This window comes from Pantherophis guttatus, chromosome 7 (genome assembly GCF_059756535.1).
Source record: "Pantherophis guttatus breed Tessera chromosome 7, ASM5975653v1, whole genome shotgun sequence".
Lineage (NCBI taxonomy): Eukaryota > Metazoa > Chordata > Lepidosauria > Squamata > Colubridae > Pantherophis > Pantherophis guttatus.
Window position 1 is genome coordinate 38,785,327 of NC_142069.1, and position 17,472 is coordinate 38,802,798.

The following is a 17,472-nucleotide window of genomic DNA, read 5'->3' on the forward strand; positions in this document are numbered from 1 at the left end:
CACGACAGCCAAGTAGTTAACCAATAAGTGTGACAGTGGCCTCTAGTGATCAGACATTTTCCTTACATGCTTTTTGAACTAAAAGAAACATGTGATTTCATACATTTATTATAACTACACAGCATGTGAATAATTTCCCATTAACAGATATTCTGTTCTTCAGAGAATTTTTAATTCAATATGTTGTAGTTGATTGTTATTTATTAGCCTTTAAAAATGAACTGCTTCTCAAAAATAATTATCTCTCTGTTAATAAAACAGGATTATATTTTTTTCATTAGATGAAGCTTGTATAAACTTCTATAGAAGTTTACTACATCTCCTGAAACTGTTGATAAACCTGAGTACATCACCAATATTTTTATATAATTTCACAACATAATTTCTTTATATAAAATAGAATTCTTTATTGGCCAAATGTGATTGGACACATAAGGAATTTGTCTTTGGTGCATATGCTCTCAGTGTACATAAAGAAAAATAAAATACCATATTTTTCAGAATATAAGACATTCCGGACTATAAGATGCACCTACCTTTTTTGGTGAGGAAAATAAGAAAAAGAAATCTGTCTCTGCCTCTGCCTCCCAGCAAGTTTTTCTCGTTGCAGCAAACAGCAAATAGCCTGCTTTACTTTCATTTTCATTTTCAGCATAGCTTGATTAGCACAAGAAAAAAAATCTGCTCCCAGCAATTTACCTCCTTCCGGCAAGCAGCAGAGACCTGTGCAAAACAGCTGAGAGCAAAACAGCTGAGAGTCGGGAGGCCGATCCAATCAACTTGTGCTAATTAGGCTGTGCTGAAGCTGAAATGAGCTGTTTCTTCTTGCTGCTTGCTACAAGGAGGTAAACTGCTGGGAGGCAGAGGCCAAAGGGTGGGGGCCAGTGGATGGGCAGGGCTACATTCAGTGTATAAGACACACCTAAATTTTTACCCCCTTTTAGGGAGGAAAAAGGTGCATCTTATACTCCGAAAAATACGGTACATTCATCAAGAATCATAAGATACAACACTTAGTGATAGTCATAAGTTACTAATAAGCAATAAAATCGTACTAGGAAACAAATAAAACAATATAAATTGTAAAGATACAAGCAACATGGTTATAGTCATAAGTGGGAAGAGACAGGCACTAGGAAGGATGAGAAGAATAATAGTAATACAGTCTTAGTAAATAATTTGACAGTGTTGTGGGAATTAGTTGTTTAGCAGAATGATGGCATTTGGGGAAAAACTGTCCTTGTGTCTAGTTGTTCTGGTGTGCAGTGCCCTATAGTGTCATTTTGAGGATAGAACTTGAAACAATTTATGTCCAGTATGTGAGGGGTCTGTAGGTATTTTCACAGCCCTCTTTTTGACTTGTGCAGTATACAGGTCCTCAATGGAAGGCAGGTTGGTAGCAATAGTTTTTTTCTGCAGTTCTAATTATCTATTAAAGTCTGTGTCTGGCTATTTAGCTCTCATCAGCTAGTGGCTCAGAGGTTAATTCAACTGCCTAACATGCAGGAAGCCCAAGTTCGAATTCGAGTGAGGGTATGGCTAGCTGACAGAGCTAAATAGCTTGAAATAGATCTATACTAGTCTCCCTTTATTTCTTTATCAGAAAAATATAAATTTGGTATAAAATGGTTTGTCGTGAATGCGACTGTTGAGGACTCCTGGATTGGAGCTGAAAGGCAAAAGGGAGCAGAATGTCCCCTCCCACATGTTGACGAGGTCCCACTTGTCATCTTCAGGCTGGTGTCTTCGGCTTCATGCTTGTGCGAGGAAGAAAACTTGCATACCTCTACTTGTGAAAATCTACAAATATATATATATATATATATATATATATATATATATATATATATATATATATATATATATATATATATATACATACACACACACACACACACATATATAAATAAAATTCCACATGAAATCCTGCATGGTTTCAGGGTCTGCTTATTCATGTACTGTGCTGAACAAAGCTATTACTGGATGATTCAACAATGCTTTTGTTTTGCAACTGTTTTTTTTTTTTTTTTTTTGCAGATTGCAGTTGAGAGGGAGTACTGGTACAAGGTCGACCAGATGGTTATGGGAGGGCTAGAATGTGGATCTCCTTCCTCATAGTGCAGGATGTCAATCACTATACCACATGGGCTTTCTCATTAAATGATCATAAATCACTTATTAATTAAGGGTGGGCTGGGAGAACAATTAAAGTTAATACCTTGTATAATCTTCATATCAAAAAAAGCTATCAAAATCTTGGCATCAGCCTATAGCAAAGAAGTTGAATGACATCTTACGCAACTCAAGGGGTTCCTTCACCTGCTTTTAAAATTATTATCCTTAAGGCTTCATAATTTGAAAATAATGTTGCCCCTTTTATACAGGGTTCCTAAAAGCTTTCCCCAAAAACAGGAGTTAAAATATTTCATTCAGCTGAAACTGTTGATTTGGCAAAAGAGATTTCTAGAAGATATATTCCATTAAAAAAAACCTCACATTATCTAATTGGATATTTCTATATTTTCAGAAAATAAAATTTTTACAAAATTCCAAAAACTGGAAAATAATTTATGTATGATCACTAAGAATTAGAATGTGATGACCCAGTGATTAAGATGATGACCATCTTGGCTGGAAAGCTGATAGATTCGAGACTTGAGCACCATGCAATGGGCAAACTCCTGTTACTTGCCCCAGTTCCTGTCTATCTAGCAGTTTGAAAGCATGTAAATGTGATAAGATAAATAGGTACTCTTTGGTGGGAAAGTAACATCATTCCACGTATCTCAGTGAATAATCATGCTGGCCACATGACCACAGAAGTGTCTTCAGGCAATGCTGGTTCCTTCAGCTAAGAAACAAAGATGAGCACTGACCCCTAGCGGAGAAACCTTTACCTTTACTAAGAATTAGCTGCCATTTATCTTGTAGTTATTACAGGTGATCTTCAATTTACAATCAGTTGTTTAGCATATCCCCCAAGAGGTACTCATGACCCGGTTCAAAAGTTCTGATGGCAGCCCCCCCTCCCAGTCACATGACTGTATTTTAGGCACTTCACAACCAGTCCACATTTATGACCGTTTGCAGTGTCCCATGGTCATGTGACTCTGATTTACAATATTTTCGCTGAAAACTAGTTTACATCCTACACCTCCAAATCAGTGATGGGTTGCCCCCAGTTCGCACCAGTTCTATAGAACCAGTAGTAAAACCGGCGGGAGGCTCCACCCACTGATCCTGACATCGTCAAAATGCTTGCACATAAGAGTGTGTGCGCGCGCAAATGAAGCAAGTGTGCATGTGCGGCCCCATTACGAACCGGCAGTAAAGGTAAGTAAAATCCATCCCTGCTCCAAATAACTATAGAGCTTGCCTAGGTCCACTATCCTACTATTCCAAAGCTTAAGGGAATAACCAGATGTTTACAGTTTCAGAAGGCCAGGAGGCTAGTAACCTACTGGAACTCTAGGGGTGGGGTGGGATCTTCCAAAGAAAGGAGGCAGCTACCAAGAAAGCATGCTGTCTAGGTCCTACACAGTGGCAACATTTAAGAGAAAGGACCTGGAACTTACCCATATGGTCAGACTTAATGAAATGGGCAGGTACCAGATTATCCATAAGATAATCACTAATTCCATGAATCACATCCCAAAAGATGTGTAACATGGGGAAACCATAGGAGGCAAAAACTGCAGGTCTGCAGTTATCTAGGAGCAAGATATAAAGATTAGATATACGTATAATTCCTAACATAGGTATTCAAAGCTTCTGTTTCTGCTATTTTTGTTTCTTTCTATTATTTCAAACATAAATTAAACTTTACATTGTTACTGAGATAATGAGTAGAAACTATAATTGAACCAATACTAAATTTACCTTTTAAGTCAACAATTAATTGATATATTAAAATACTTTGCCGTCCAAGATAGATATTCAAATTTATTGTTAATGTTTAAATACTACTGTTGCCACAATTGATTAAATTATAGTAATTCCTTACAGTTTTATGCATCATGGAAACAGAAAATATCAACTATCATTTCTATGATGTTCTCTTTTCAACCAAAGAGAAGGCTAAGCAGCCATTTTCCTTAAAAGCCCTCTCTTTAGTTGAAATGCTTTAGAGAACTGAAGAGTGGCTGCTCAGCCTCCTTGTCTCCTTCTATCTTCAGAAAAATTTCATTCTATGATTCCTCGGGTTTTGAACAGTGTATTCTTATGTAGGATATGCAGTAAAATGAAGCAAGAAAAGGAAAACAGCCTTCTTCATTTCACCAGATGCATTGCTATCTTTCTAGTTGCTAGTGCTTAAAAAGTAAATAAATGGAAAAGCAGTATGAGTTTGGAATTAAGGAACTGGCGCAAAAGTTGGATCCATTGTCTAAACCCTTAAATTGGCTTGAGAAGAATGACCAGAGTTTCAGTTAATCCAATGATGAATCTCCAAATTCCACTTGGTTTCCCCACCCCCCCCATCTGCTTGATGTCTCACTCCATGCATGAGAAATGAGCTTCAGTATTGTCTTCTAAAAGTACAATATTTTACTGCATACTTTGTCAGCCTCAGCAAACTAAATTATTGCATAATTTAAACCATCTTCATAATTTACATATGGTGATAAAATGAAAAAATATGTATGTGATCATGACCATACACCCAAGCCATTACATAATCAGAGAAAAATAAAATCCAAATTGATGCTTTTCTCACCCTTCTTTAATTATTGATTCATTAACTTTTTCAAATACATCTGGCAACAATGAAGCCTCCAAGATGGACTCAGTCAGGCCAGCTTCACATCACAGAATTGTTTCCAAAACTAATAAAATTGTGTTGTGTTTTATTTCATCAATATATTTACAACTTGTGTATAAATTTTTCAAATAATCTATAACTCATACTAGCATACTTTTCTTGTTCTTTCACTCTGTGTACTATTTTAGCCTCTAATTTAGACTTTCTTATTTTTCTTTAATCTCTTTCATTGCAAGCAAAGTAATTTATTTCACATTGAATGTCACATGGGCTGCTGTCTTCTAAATAGTTTCTAAATAGTATTTAAAGGGAGCTTCATGTGGAGATGTGGAATTCATCGCAGTAGTCTAACCAGATGGTAATGGTTACAGTCACAATGGGTATAGGAAGGAAACTGGTGAAAGGTCCCTCTAACAATAGTTTCCACTTGATGCTTGAGTACGATCCATTTATGCAGATTTGCAAAGGTGCTCCTTCATAGATAATTGAAATCTGTCCAAAGAAACATTGGTGTCAACAGAAAATCTAGATGAATTCCAATTTGCCTGGTTTAATCCCAATCTTTTCTCTCCCATCCACAACCAGTCTTCAAGTTCCTTGGAATAAGAGGTAGACATCATTTCTCTATAGCACGGGCTATCAATGTAAAGTTGAGTATAGTGAATGCACTCATGATGCCACATATTATACAGGATTGGAGATAAGACTGAACCTTGTAGCATCAATCAGTCAGGGGCTTCAGGACCAATGTCTCACCCTTTGCCGATATGAATTGAAGTGTTTTGCTGAAAAAAGGGAAGATCCACTGCACAACAATGCCATTACTCTCCAGTCATTGCAGACAGTTCTGATAATGGTATCAAAAGCCATCGGCTGGTTAAAACAGACCAGCAAAAGACCACTATGCATATCCAGGTCTTTTTTAACCAACTGATAGATTATCAACAACAGCAACCAATGCAATCTAATCCCATCTCTGGATCTGAACCGTGACTGAAAAGGGTCCAGATTATTCACTTCTGAACAGATCCAGACTGAACATTCTAGTAACTAATAAAAACACAACTATCTCAAGCTACACAATGTGCTGATTTCTCCTCATGAAGTGTCCTCTTCTGTAAGAAATACAAAAAATACAAATTACATTTTATACGGGCTAACTGATGCAGGCTTAGTATCAGGATATCCTTCAGAAAAAAGCCCTGAAAGAGCCAAAAATTTCACACAAACCAGTTTAGATAAAACTTCTGGTTTAAATAGGGTTTTAAATATTGGCGTGCATGCCAGCCTTTGGAACAGTAAGCCAAAAATACATAATTATTTAAAAGAACATAGTTCTCATTTACCGTGAGACATGTAATAATACATTTCTCTCACAAAGTCATCTACAGCACTAATTATCATCAACTTCTTCTTCTTCCTCCTCCTCCTCTTCTTCCTCCTCCTCTTTCTCTTCCTCTTTTGTTGAGGAAGATGCAAAGTTCTGTACTAATACCACTCTATAAAGTCTTAGTAAGACCACACCTAGAGTACTGCATCCAGTTTTGGTCACCACACTATAAAAAAGATGTTGAGACTCTAGAAAAAGTGCAGAGAAGACCAACCAGGATGATTAGAGGACTGGAGACTAAAACATATGAAGAATGGTTACAGGAACTGGGCATGGCTAGTCTAGTGAAGAGAAAGACCAGGGGAGACATTATAGCAGTCTTCCAATATTTGAGGAGCTGCCACAGAGAGGAAGGGATCAAGCTATTTTCCAAAGCACCTGTAGGCTAGACAAGGAATAATGGATGGAAACTGAACAAGGACAGATTGAACCTGGAAATAAGGAGAAATTTTCTGACAGTAAGAACAATCAACCAATGAAACAGCTTGCCTTTGGAAGTTGTGGGAGCTTCATCACTTGAGACTTTCAAGAAGAGACTACCATTTGTCAGAAATGGTGTAGGATCTTCTGTGAGAGCGGGGGTTGCACTAGATGACCTACAAGTTCCCTTCCAACTCTGTTAATCTGTAATCTAATCACATGAAAATAATATAAAAGAGTTAAGTCCATATTTTACAGATATATACAACACAATCCTTTTCTTTAAATATGAAGGAGAAAAAGATAGTTATCCTTTCCAAATCTCTTTTTTTTTCTAATTACAAGATTAATTGTAACGTATAAAAAAATAGAGCTATCATATCTGTGCCCCACCATTTCAGATATCCACAAGATGGCAGAAAAAATAGTTTTATGTATCTCTTGTCTGCTATCTGGTTATCCAGAAAATCCAGTGGTTATCTGGATTTTTGCAGATTAGATATAGAAGCCTTAGTAAACAGTGCTTGGTGATTTATTCATTTGTTTTATATTAGTTGAAATTCTAATGTAATTTTGTCACTGAAGTAAATTGAGATGTAAAATTAGTAAAAAATACAGTATAACTATTGATGTCAAATAGAAAATTTTGATGCAATTTATCACCCAGCTATGTCACCTAGATATTAATTTTGACAATCTTTTGTCTATATGTGCATTTTTATTTCCTTAAATTAGGAAGAACCTAAAAGTATCTGGTACTGTCAAAGCACTCTATTTTTTCCCCCAAATTCCTTCTTTGTGCATTGTGAAATAAGACAGTAAGAAACAACATGGGTTAATGGTAGTCAGTTTCTTATATTTTAAAGAAGTGAAACAAGGCAATACATAATTCTTAATTCCCATAAAAATGACATACTGTTTCAGTAAAGAATCTTGTGGTCTGCTAATAGGTTGTACAGAAATACTACTTTGTAAATCCTCAAATCTCTCATTTCCATTTTAGGAATAAAAAACAAGTCTAAAATGACCACAAACACTTATTACAGTATGTGTCCTAATACTTTCCATTTGAAAAGTGAGTGCTGCATGGATGTTAGGCAAAGTGAATTATAGATTTGGGGCCTCCCTATTTAAAATAATGAATGCTTTTACTTGTTGAAGTTCAGTGTCATACCCTTCTGTATAAATCAAAGTCTGGTTGTAGTTCTAAAAATAAAACAATTCCAAGAAAATTAGATTGTTGCTAAAATGTAGGGCCAATATTATATTTTTCTTCAGATGGAAGCAATAATGCATATATTTATTCATTTACTAAAAAGTACACTTGCAACTTTTCATGTTATGTGTGCAATATTTTTAATGGCAAGTGCTCCTTGTTTGTTTGTTTGTTTATTTGTCACATTTAGATATCACCCATCTCACTCACAGAGTTTGCAAAAAAGCTTACATATTTTGATGATCAAAACATATTCTATCTAACAAACAAAAGTATATACATAGTGATCCACACCCATCTTTTTGGCCTTGAAGACATGGCTGTATCAACTATCTTGGATCCCTGGCACTTTGGTGGTGGCTAATGGAATAGATGACACCCCATGTAGTTCTTAGGTGCACTTTGTTTCTCTTTGTCTTTATCCTGGTTAATTTTAATTGAATTTTAAATGTTGTGATCATATGCAGTGGTGGGCTGCTGCATGGTCATAAGGATTCAGGTGAACCCTTAGCTCTGATCACTGGCTGAGCCCACCTACACACCCCTATCCATTTATAACTTACTTTCTGGCTCGTTGGCTGGCCCAGCTGCATTCCGCGCTGCCCCTGCTGTTCTCACCGGAGGTGCCTGAGCTAATTAGGAGCCTGTTTGAAGCTCCTTTGGGAGTTTCTCTCCCAAAGGGGCACACGCAAACGGACCAAGTGCATGTGCATGCTTACCCACAACCAGCGAACCCTTTGTTAAAGAAAGTGCAGCCCACCTCTGATCATAGAATAGAATTTTTTATTGGCCAAGTGTGATTGGACACACAAAAAATTTGTTTTGGTGCATATGCTCTCAGTGTACATAAAAGAAAAGATATGTTTATCAAGAATCATAAGGTACAACACTTAATGATAGTCATAGGGTACAAATAAGCAATCAGGAAACAATCAATGTCAATATCAATCATAAGGATACAAGCAACAAAGTTAAAGTCATAAAGTCATAAGTAGAAGGAGATGGGTGATGGGAACAATGAGAAGATTAATAATAGTGCAGACTTAGTAAATAGTTTGACAGTGTTGAGGGAATTATTTGTTTAGCAGAGTGATGGCATTCAGGAGAAAACTGTTCTTTATTGTATGATCCTTATTCATTGTTTTAATGTTTTCTGGTGCATTTTAATTGAATGTCTGTTGTCTATGGCAAGATGGGCAGCATACAAATTTATTAGATAGATGTAGATAGAGATAGATAGATAGATAGATAGATAGATAGATAGATAGATAGATAGATAGATAGATAGATAGATAGTTTACTCACTACAGGCATTATTGGCATTTACTTAAGACAATATATAAATCAGGGTATGGACATGGTGAAAGGACTATGTGTATCAACAGAAAGGAACAGTGAAAGGTGTTGATTCCTTTATACCTACCCTATTCCCTTTTCTCTTTAATTTAATTTGGTTAGGTATTTTTTTACTTTTCTAGAAATTTTGTGAAAGAAATTTTGTGAAAGGCTGTTTATATATACCTAAGGTCAATATATTTATAATGTAGGATAGATAGAGTACTACTCAGCTTTTTAAAGTCAATATTGGCAAATCAGGTAAAGTCAGACCTGATTGGTGCTCAGACATGAGACCTCCTGTATATGCCAAGGCTAGAGGCTAAACAGGGAAGAGAACAATAGCAATTATTTTTTAATGGCTGCCAAGAAAATATGCCAATGAAATCTTCAGGAGTTAAATTGGCCCAAATATTTTTTTTAATGCAGATGAAAATGCTCTGAACTTTTACCAAGGGTCCTGTATTCTAATTGGAAGGATAAAAGGATTTCAAATCATATTTAAGCTGAGAAATATGATGGGAAGATGCTGGTCATGACCTCAGAAAGACACTATGATAAAAATAATAATCTAATATTATTTTTGTATTTTAGCTATAAATAAAACTAGTAGTTTTGTTTCATTTTACTATGATAAGCAGATATTCAGTAATGGATTGTGCAGAACTTTTGAATTGACAGAACTTAAGCTCTTTGGAGCATGCAGTGGTGTGAACGGAGCACTGGTCACAACTCCTTAAAAGCAGTTTTTCTTTTTCCCTCCTTTTAAATTAAAGGATAAAATGGGATACAGGTTTTTATGCAAATAAAGTATTGATTTGAACCTTGTAAAACATTGCTTTTATATGAAACCAAGGTAAAGAATGGTGTAAATTGTATACTAGAAGTTGGCAGAGACAGAAAAGGCAAAACTTTTCTAAATATTTCTTGACTCCCAGTGTGTTTTTCATGTGCCTGGGCCATTCTGGTACCTGATAGAAGAACAAATTCTTTGCTTTCATTTAGTTATCTTTACTTATTGAAACATCTTTCTTTAAAGCTTATTATGTAAACTCACAATAAAATAATTATGAAAAATAAAAGTTGACTGTCAGATGTAAATGCCTTATTCTCCAATGTGTAAATAGTGTACAGACAGGGTATCAGGGGTTAACTTATTCTTCACTACTTAATGTATTCATAATTCACCACTCCCACATATAGCTCCACCCATTGTATATATAAGGAGCTACCTACACCATTTCCCTTGCTTCTATCTGTGAATATTCAGTGAATATAGAATGCCTAATGTAAATAAAAGAATATATAGTTAAATCTTTAACTCTTGTTGATCTTATTGAGTCTGATCCTGAAAATATTGCAACAAATTGGTAGCAGAGGATGGTTAATTGACTCAATAAAAAAGCTTTAAAATGTCTAAGAAAGATAGGCCCAACACCAGGGCCTACAGCAAAGAAATGGAAACGGAACAAGAAATAATCGACGAATCCACGAATGCAATTTCGAGAGAATCCGAAGAATACACCACTGAAGACGAAGAAATAATTGATGACCAGGAGGAAATCGAAATAGAAAATAACGAACTCAGGTCAGAGATATTAAAACTATTAAAAAGCCAGAAGAATGATGAAAGCCTCATCGCGAACCTCCAAGATATGCTGAAGAACAGCGGAGCAGCGAGAGAGAAAAACATCACCAATGAAAAACCCAAAGATCCAAAAATAGTGAGTAATATGACTGCGGAGAAAATCATTACAAAGAAGAAAAACGATGATCCCGCGCAAAAATTTGAATGGCGGCCATCTTGGTTTCAACCGGCCTCCAAGATGAACGAAGCAGAACCAATCAGCAAGCTCAGTTCAAAATTTCTGGCGCGAAAAATATTATCAGACAACGAAAACAAAAAGGAAGATTCAAACACCTCAGAAGAATCAGAACCAGAAAGCGAGGAAGATCCAACAAAACGCCAAATAAAATCAGCGATGAAAACGCTCTTTGCTGCATTTGGGCCAAAACTGAAAATAACTAAAAAGACACCAAAAAAGCGAACGAGCAAGCCAATGCCTCAAGACCTGCCCGCTCCCATCCTGACTACTAGAGCGCTGACGCCGGAACCCAGAGAGCCCTGCCGATACCACCCTACGCCGCAGACCGAAGCAAGCACCAACGCTCTCAATAGAAGAGGAAGAACAGCCACCGTCGCCAGAACCCCCAAAGTCGAACCAGAGACCGACTCATCTGAAGAAGAGCAGAGCGAGCAAGCCGCAATGAGGAGAACCTTCCACGACGACGCCGAAGAAGAAATGAGCAACGCGCATGCGCGAAACTACGCTGACGATCCGGGAAGACATGAACAGGAGAGAAGATCATGCAGACTCGTAGCGAGCATCCCCACGCCGTTCTGCAATTTTCTACATTTACGAGACCACGGACTACCTCAGGTTGTAAGTAATGGACCCAATAATGTCGGAAATTTACCCAGTGACTTCCCAAAACTAAGGGTTGATGGCATTAATTTACAAGAATGGTATCAACAGCTCCAGGTTGTCTTTATGAAGGAAAACTTACTGTTTTTTATCACTAGTCCCCCAAAAAGACCTTGGACACTAAAAATAGATTGTTTACACCATAGAGCTTTTTTCTTAATAATATCTAGTGTGTCTCCTGCAATGTATCACAGCATTAAGCCAAATTTGACTGTTTCAGAAATTATTCAATGCATGTTTAATTTGTTTCACAGTGACAGTGTAGCCACCACCACAAGGATATCTAAAGACTTCTTTTCATCTAGGATAAAACCAGGGGTTTCCATAAGTGAACATTTAATATCTTTGAACAAAATAAGAGCTGAACTGCATTTGAGGGGGGAGGTGATTTCAGACCAAACAATGAAAAGTGTTATTATCAACTCACTTGATCCTTCATGGGACAATTTTATGTCACATTTAGACACAATCAATCTAGGATATTTATCCATAGAAAGTCTATCTAACAAATTGATAACAGAAGATAATTCTAGAAGGAATCGTTCTAACAATCACACAGAACATAAACCATATAGGAAAGTAGCTTTCCAAGAAAAATATAGTGGAACATTTAAATGTCATAATTGTGGATCCAGGGAACACAATAGAAGAGATTGCCCAAAATTCTTAAAAGAAAGATATAGATCAGAATACAGAAACAAATACGATTATAGACAGCCTTCCATAGAAAGGCATAGATATAGGAGCCCACCAAATCACAGAGAGAATAGAGGGGGCAGAGACAATTCAAAGGATAGAAAGTCTGGTTCACTGAATGGATTAAATAAACAAGACAACACTAACACACAACAAAGTGAGAACAATAATTGGCTTATTGATTCTGGAGCAACTAATCACACCACTAATAACAAAAGTATATTGTCTTCATTTGCAGAAGATAAATTTGTAATTAAGGTAGCTAACCAAGAAAAGGTTCAAGTATTAGGTAGAGGAAATGTAACCTTACCTGGTTTAGGAAAAATAGAGGGGGTATTACTAATACCTGAAATACCTCATAACATATTAAGTGCCATAAAACTAAGCAGAGATTCTGACATTAACATTGTCTTTTCAAAAGGAAAGGCAACTTTGGAAAAGAATAAAATAAATGTAGGCACTGTGGTGACTAAAGGAGGACTACCTTACCTAATAACAAAAGAAAAATGGTTACATAACATTGATTCAAATATGGAAGATTGTATTGAAATAGATGATGAGAATGTTAGCAACAGTGACAATGATGAATGTAAAATATCTCATGATCACACAGATGCACACAACGATAAGAAGCCAAAGATAGGTAAACCAATTCATGATGAGTGTGCTCACATATTGCATAGGAAGTTAGGACATGCCAGTTTTCCTGTAGTGCAAAAAATGACTGAACACGCAGAAGGTGTTAAAATAAAAAATTGTGAAAATTATCTGGAATGCTCAGTATGTAAATCTACAAAACTAAAAACTAGTCCCAGGCCAAGAAAATCTACCAGATCAACTAACAAAATTTTTGATTTAGTACACATGGACTTAGTTGGTCCATTAACTCCATCAATCACTTATAGGAAACGTTACTTCCTGACAATAGTGGATGATTATAGCCGCTATGGATTTGTTTACACATTAAAACACAAAGATGAAACATTTCAAAAATTTAAAGAATTTTACAAACGCATAGAAACACAACACAACATCAAAATAAAACAAATTATGACAGACAGAGGATGCGAATTCATGTCTAAAGAATTCTCACAATGGTTAAAAGACAAAGGAATGTTACATTACACATCTAGTCCATTTTCTCCGTTCCAAAACGGGATTGCAGAGAGAAAAAATTCCACATTACAAACCATGATTAGATGCACATTGGAAGATGCTGGCTTAAGCAAACAATTCTGGTCAGAAGCCTTACATTATTCAAATTACACACAAAATAGAACATGGTCCAGCATTATAAATAAGACACCATATGAAGTGATGTATAATAGAAAACCAAAATTAGCACACATGCATATATTTGGAGTCACAGCTGACGTACACATACCTAAACAATTAAGAAGAAAGGGAGAAAATGTGTCCAGGAGACTCAGATTTATGGGATATGAGACTGGCACTAAAGGATACAGATTCATTGATAGTAACAACAAATTTATAGTCTCCAGAACAGCTGTGTTCCATGAACAAGCTAACTGGTCTAAATTACATCTTAATGAGATATTCCCAAACAAACATGAAGATACAAAATCTCATGAGAAAGGAACTATAGAAAGACAAAATATCGACAAATATAAAAACAAAAACAAAATTTGGACAAATAGCCAACTCAAAATAAAGACAGACGCACTAACAAAAAAGGAAGCAAGATATTTGCATGATAACGATAGCAAACCCGAGAAAATCATTAGAAACACCAGAAATCAAATGCCAAATAAATACAAGGATTATGTAATGCACATGAATGGTGAACCAACAACACCCAATACATACGAGGAAGTGTTAAAACTTCCTCACGAAGAAAAAGAAAAATGGGAATTAGCAATGAAGAAAGAGATGGAAAGTTTACAAGGACTAAATGTGTTTACACCTGCATCTGCACCTAAAGATAAGACAATTATTGGTACCAGATGGATATATAAAATTAAGAATTTAGAGGGAGGAAATACTCTATACAAAGCTAGATTGGTTGCACAGGGTTATGCACAGAAATATCCAGAGGACTATACTGACACATATTCACCCACTGTAAGAACAGAGAGTGTCAAAACAGCTCTAGTGGTAGCTTCAGCACTCAATCTAGACGTATTCCAATATGACATACAGACTGCGTACCTACACGCAAAATTAGATAAAGAAATATACGTGAGAGCACCTCATAGTCCATACACAAACAGAAATGAGACTTGGTTGTTAAACAAGAGTTTATACGGGCTAAAACAATCTGGTAAACGGTGGTATGATTGTTTAGTAAAAGTACTTAAGACCATGGACTTCAATGCTACCACTGCTGATAATTGTTTCTTTGTCAAGAGGGGTGATGATTACATTGAGTTTGTATTGATTTATGTGGATGACATTTTATACATAGGAAAACATAAAGAAAGAAGAGAAACTTTTGTAACTAAACTAAATGAACATTTCTCATTGAAATCTTTAGGCAAGGTAAACAAATACCTTGGTGTCCAAATTAATAAGACAAAAAGGGGATTCAAACTTACCCAGAGAGATAAGATCATAGATCTTTTAAATAAATGTAACTTAAACAATGCCAAACCTTGTGATACCCCTATGCAAACTGACTTTCTAAGGAATTCTGATGAATCTTCTCCCGAGTTCAAGGACAATACATTCTATAGGTCAATCATAGGTTCACTCCTTTACATATCTAATTGGACTAGACCAGATATCGCTTTACCACTCAATTTATTATCTAGACATGTCAGCAAACCAACAATGTACCACTGGGAAGCTGTTAAAAGAATTTTAAGATATTTAAAAAGTACACTAGACTTTTGTTTAATGTTAGAACCTAATGATATTAAAGAACCAAAGCTTACGTGTTATGCAGATGCAGATTGGGCTGGAGACACCTCATGCAGAAAGAGCACATCAGGTTATGTATTTCTCTTAAATGACTGTCCAGTTTACTGGTACACTGGTAAACAAGAACTAGTGGCTACTTCAACAACAGAAGCGGAATATGTCTGTTTATCCAAGGCCGCAAATAACCTTGTATGGTTTAATGATTTAATTTCAGATGTCTGGAAAAAACCTGCTCTGCCTTTTGTTATGCATGAAGACAATAAAGCAGCCATTGAAATATCTAGATCTGATGCCATTGGACAAAGGTCCAGACATATAGATATAAAATTTAAACATGTGAGACAATTATCTCAGGATGGATTTATTAAAGCAGTGCATTGCGACACTTCAGAACAATTAGCTGATATATTAACAAAGCCTTTACCTTCTAAACAGCATAAATACTTAACCTCTAAGTTGTATATTTTATATTGTCCTGAATCTGAATGTAACTGGTGTTGTATAACGAATCGGCATTTAGAGGGGGATTTGTCAGATGTAAATGCCTTATTCTCCAATGTGTAAATAGTGTACAGACAGGGTATCAGGGGTTAACTTATTCTTCACTACTTAATGTATTCATAATTCACCACTCCCACATATAGCTCCACCCATTGTATATATAAGGAGCTACCTACACCATTTCCCTTGCTTCTATCTGTGAATATTCAGTGAATATAGAATGCCTAATGTAAATAAAAGAATATATAGTTAAATCTTTAACTCTTGTTGATCTTATTGAGTCTGATCCTGAAAATATTGCAACATTGACAATGTACAGCAACTATGAAATATACAATTAAATCTGCCCAAATCACTCTCAAAGTTGTGAAATAGTTGGCTTGAAGGTTTATCATACCCTTCAATATATTTCTGAACATATTATTCTCATGCAAAGGACATAATTTAGTACTAATATCAAGACACATTATGTCAATATGTACACTGATCAATTGCATTGTGATGCACATTTTGACATTAAATGGCCTACCAGAAGGCATTTCTGCAGGAAATAGAGCAGTCCAAAAAGCTCCAGCACCAAGTCTTCCAGCAATGTTTTGTGTTTCCACTGAGTAGGTCTAATGGGTTGCTCTGTACTTAGACAAGAAGCTTGCATAAGGATTTGGACAATTCTATTTAACAGATTAAGTCTATGCTTCTGCATCTATTTCCTGGGTGTAATCCTTACTGAACTTAGTAAAATTAAGAACTAAATGCTTTACTTAAATATAGATAAATAATTGAGAGTAAACTCAATTATGATAACCAATCTGGTGCAGTGGTTTAAGGAATCAGACTAGAAATGAAGAAACTAGCTGGATGACCTTGGATCAATCACACTTTCTTAACTTTGGGAAGAAAGCAATGGCAAACCACTTTTGAAACCTTGTCAAGAAAACTGCAGAGATAGGCAATCAATACTGGCTCAAATTCATGCAGAACCACAACACAAACTCAGATATGATTGCATTTTAAATGAATTGTGTTCTTCTTCAATATTTTCAATACATTCTGAAGCTAGAGTCATACTCATGCAAAACAACATCGCAAAAATGACCCCTGAAAGATATTTAATACAACCTGTGTCAACAAATTTGTTGTCACAGTTGGAACTGTGCAAGTCTTTGAAATAGACGCTTTAGAAGGCATAGAAGACATTATGAATTACTTCTTTTCCAATAATTAAAGCAGCTCTGTCTTTTTCCAGGCTCATTGCAGACCTCCTAGCTCTTTCTACATCCTTCTGCATCCATAGCCACGTTGCTTCACATCACTCAGAACAAAGTAAAATGATCAGGACCAGTTTCTAAAGCAGCCATGATAATCCTAAAATATGCGACTTTAGTAATTTAGAAAGTGGTGCTTTGTGTGCACTCCTACATTTTAAAGGATAACTCTATAATTTTGCACAAATCATGGACTCATAATGACAAATACAGTAAACAATGAGACAGAAAGCTCTTCCAAATGCTTTAAGTACCGGTATTTGTTAAATGAATCCTGTGATAATTTAAATATATGAAATATATAGTAACACCCACAACAAAGTTATTAGTGGTTTTAGAGTTTTAGCAGGTTTTTAATGTTATTTTATAAAATTCTCTAACAATATCAGTTTTTGATATGCTGTTTTGGCCTGCAAAATCTGCATATAGGGATGTAAGAATGCCACTGCTTAAAGGAAAATTGAAAAAAAAATATGTACAATGATATTGAGGTGACATTTTGCAAAATGGGGATATGTAACTTG

General features: G+C 35.8%; 1 long non-coding RNA gene across 2 annotated transcripts in view; it reads right to left on the bottom strand.

Moving 5' to 3' along the window:
- Window positions 1-4,702: 4,702 nt before the first annotated feature.
- Window positions 4,703-17,472, bottom strand: part of LOC117655640 (uncharacterized) — a 44,317-nt gene continuing 31,547 nt past the window's right edge. For both annotated transcript variants that reach the window (XR_015728931.1, XR_015728930.1), the window contains one exon: window positions 4,703-6,780. This is a non-coding gene — a long non-coding RNA (uncharacterized LOC117655640). The remainder of the gene's footprint in view (window positions 6,781-17,472) is intronic.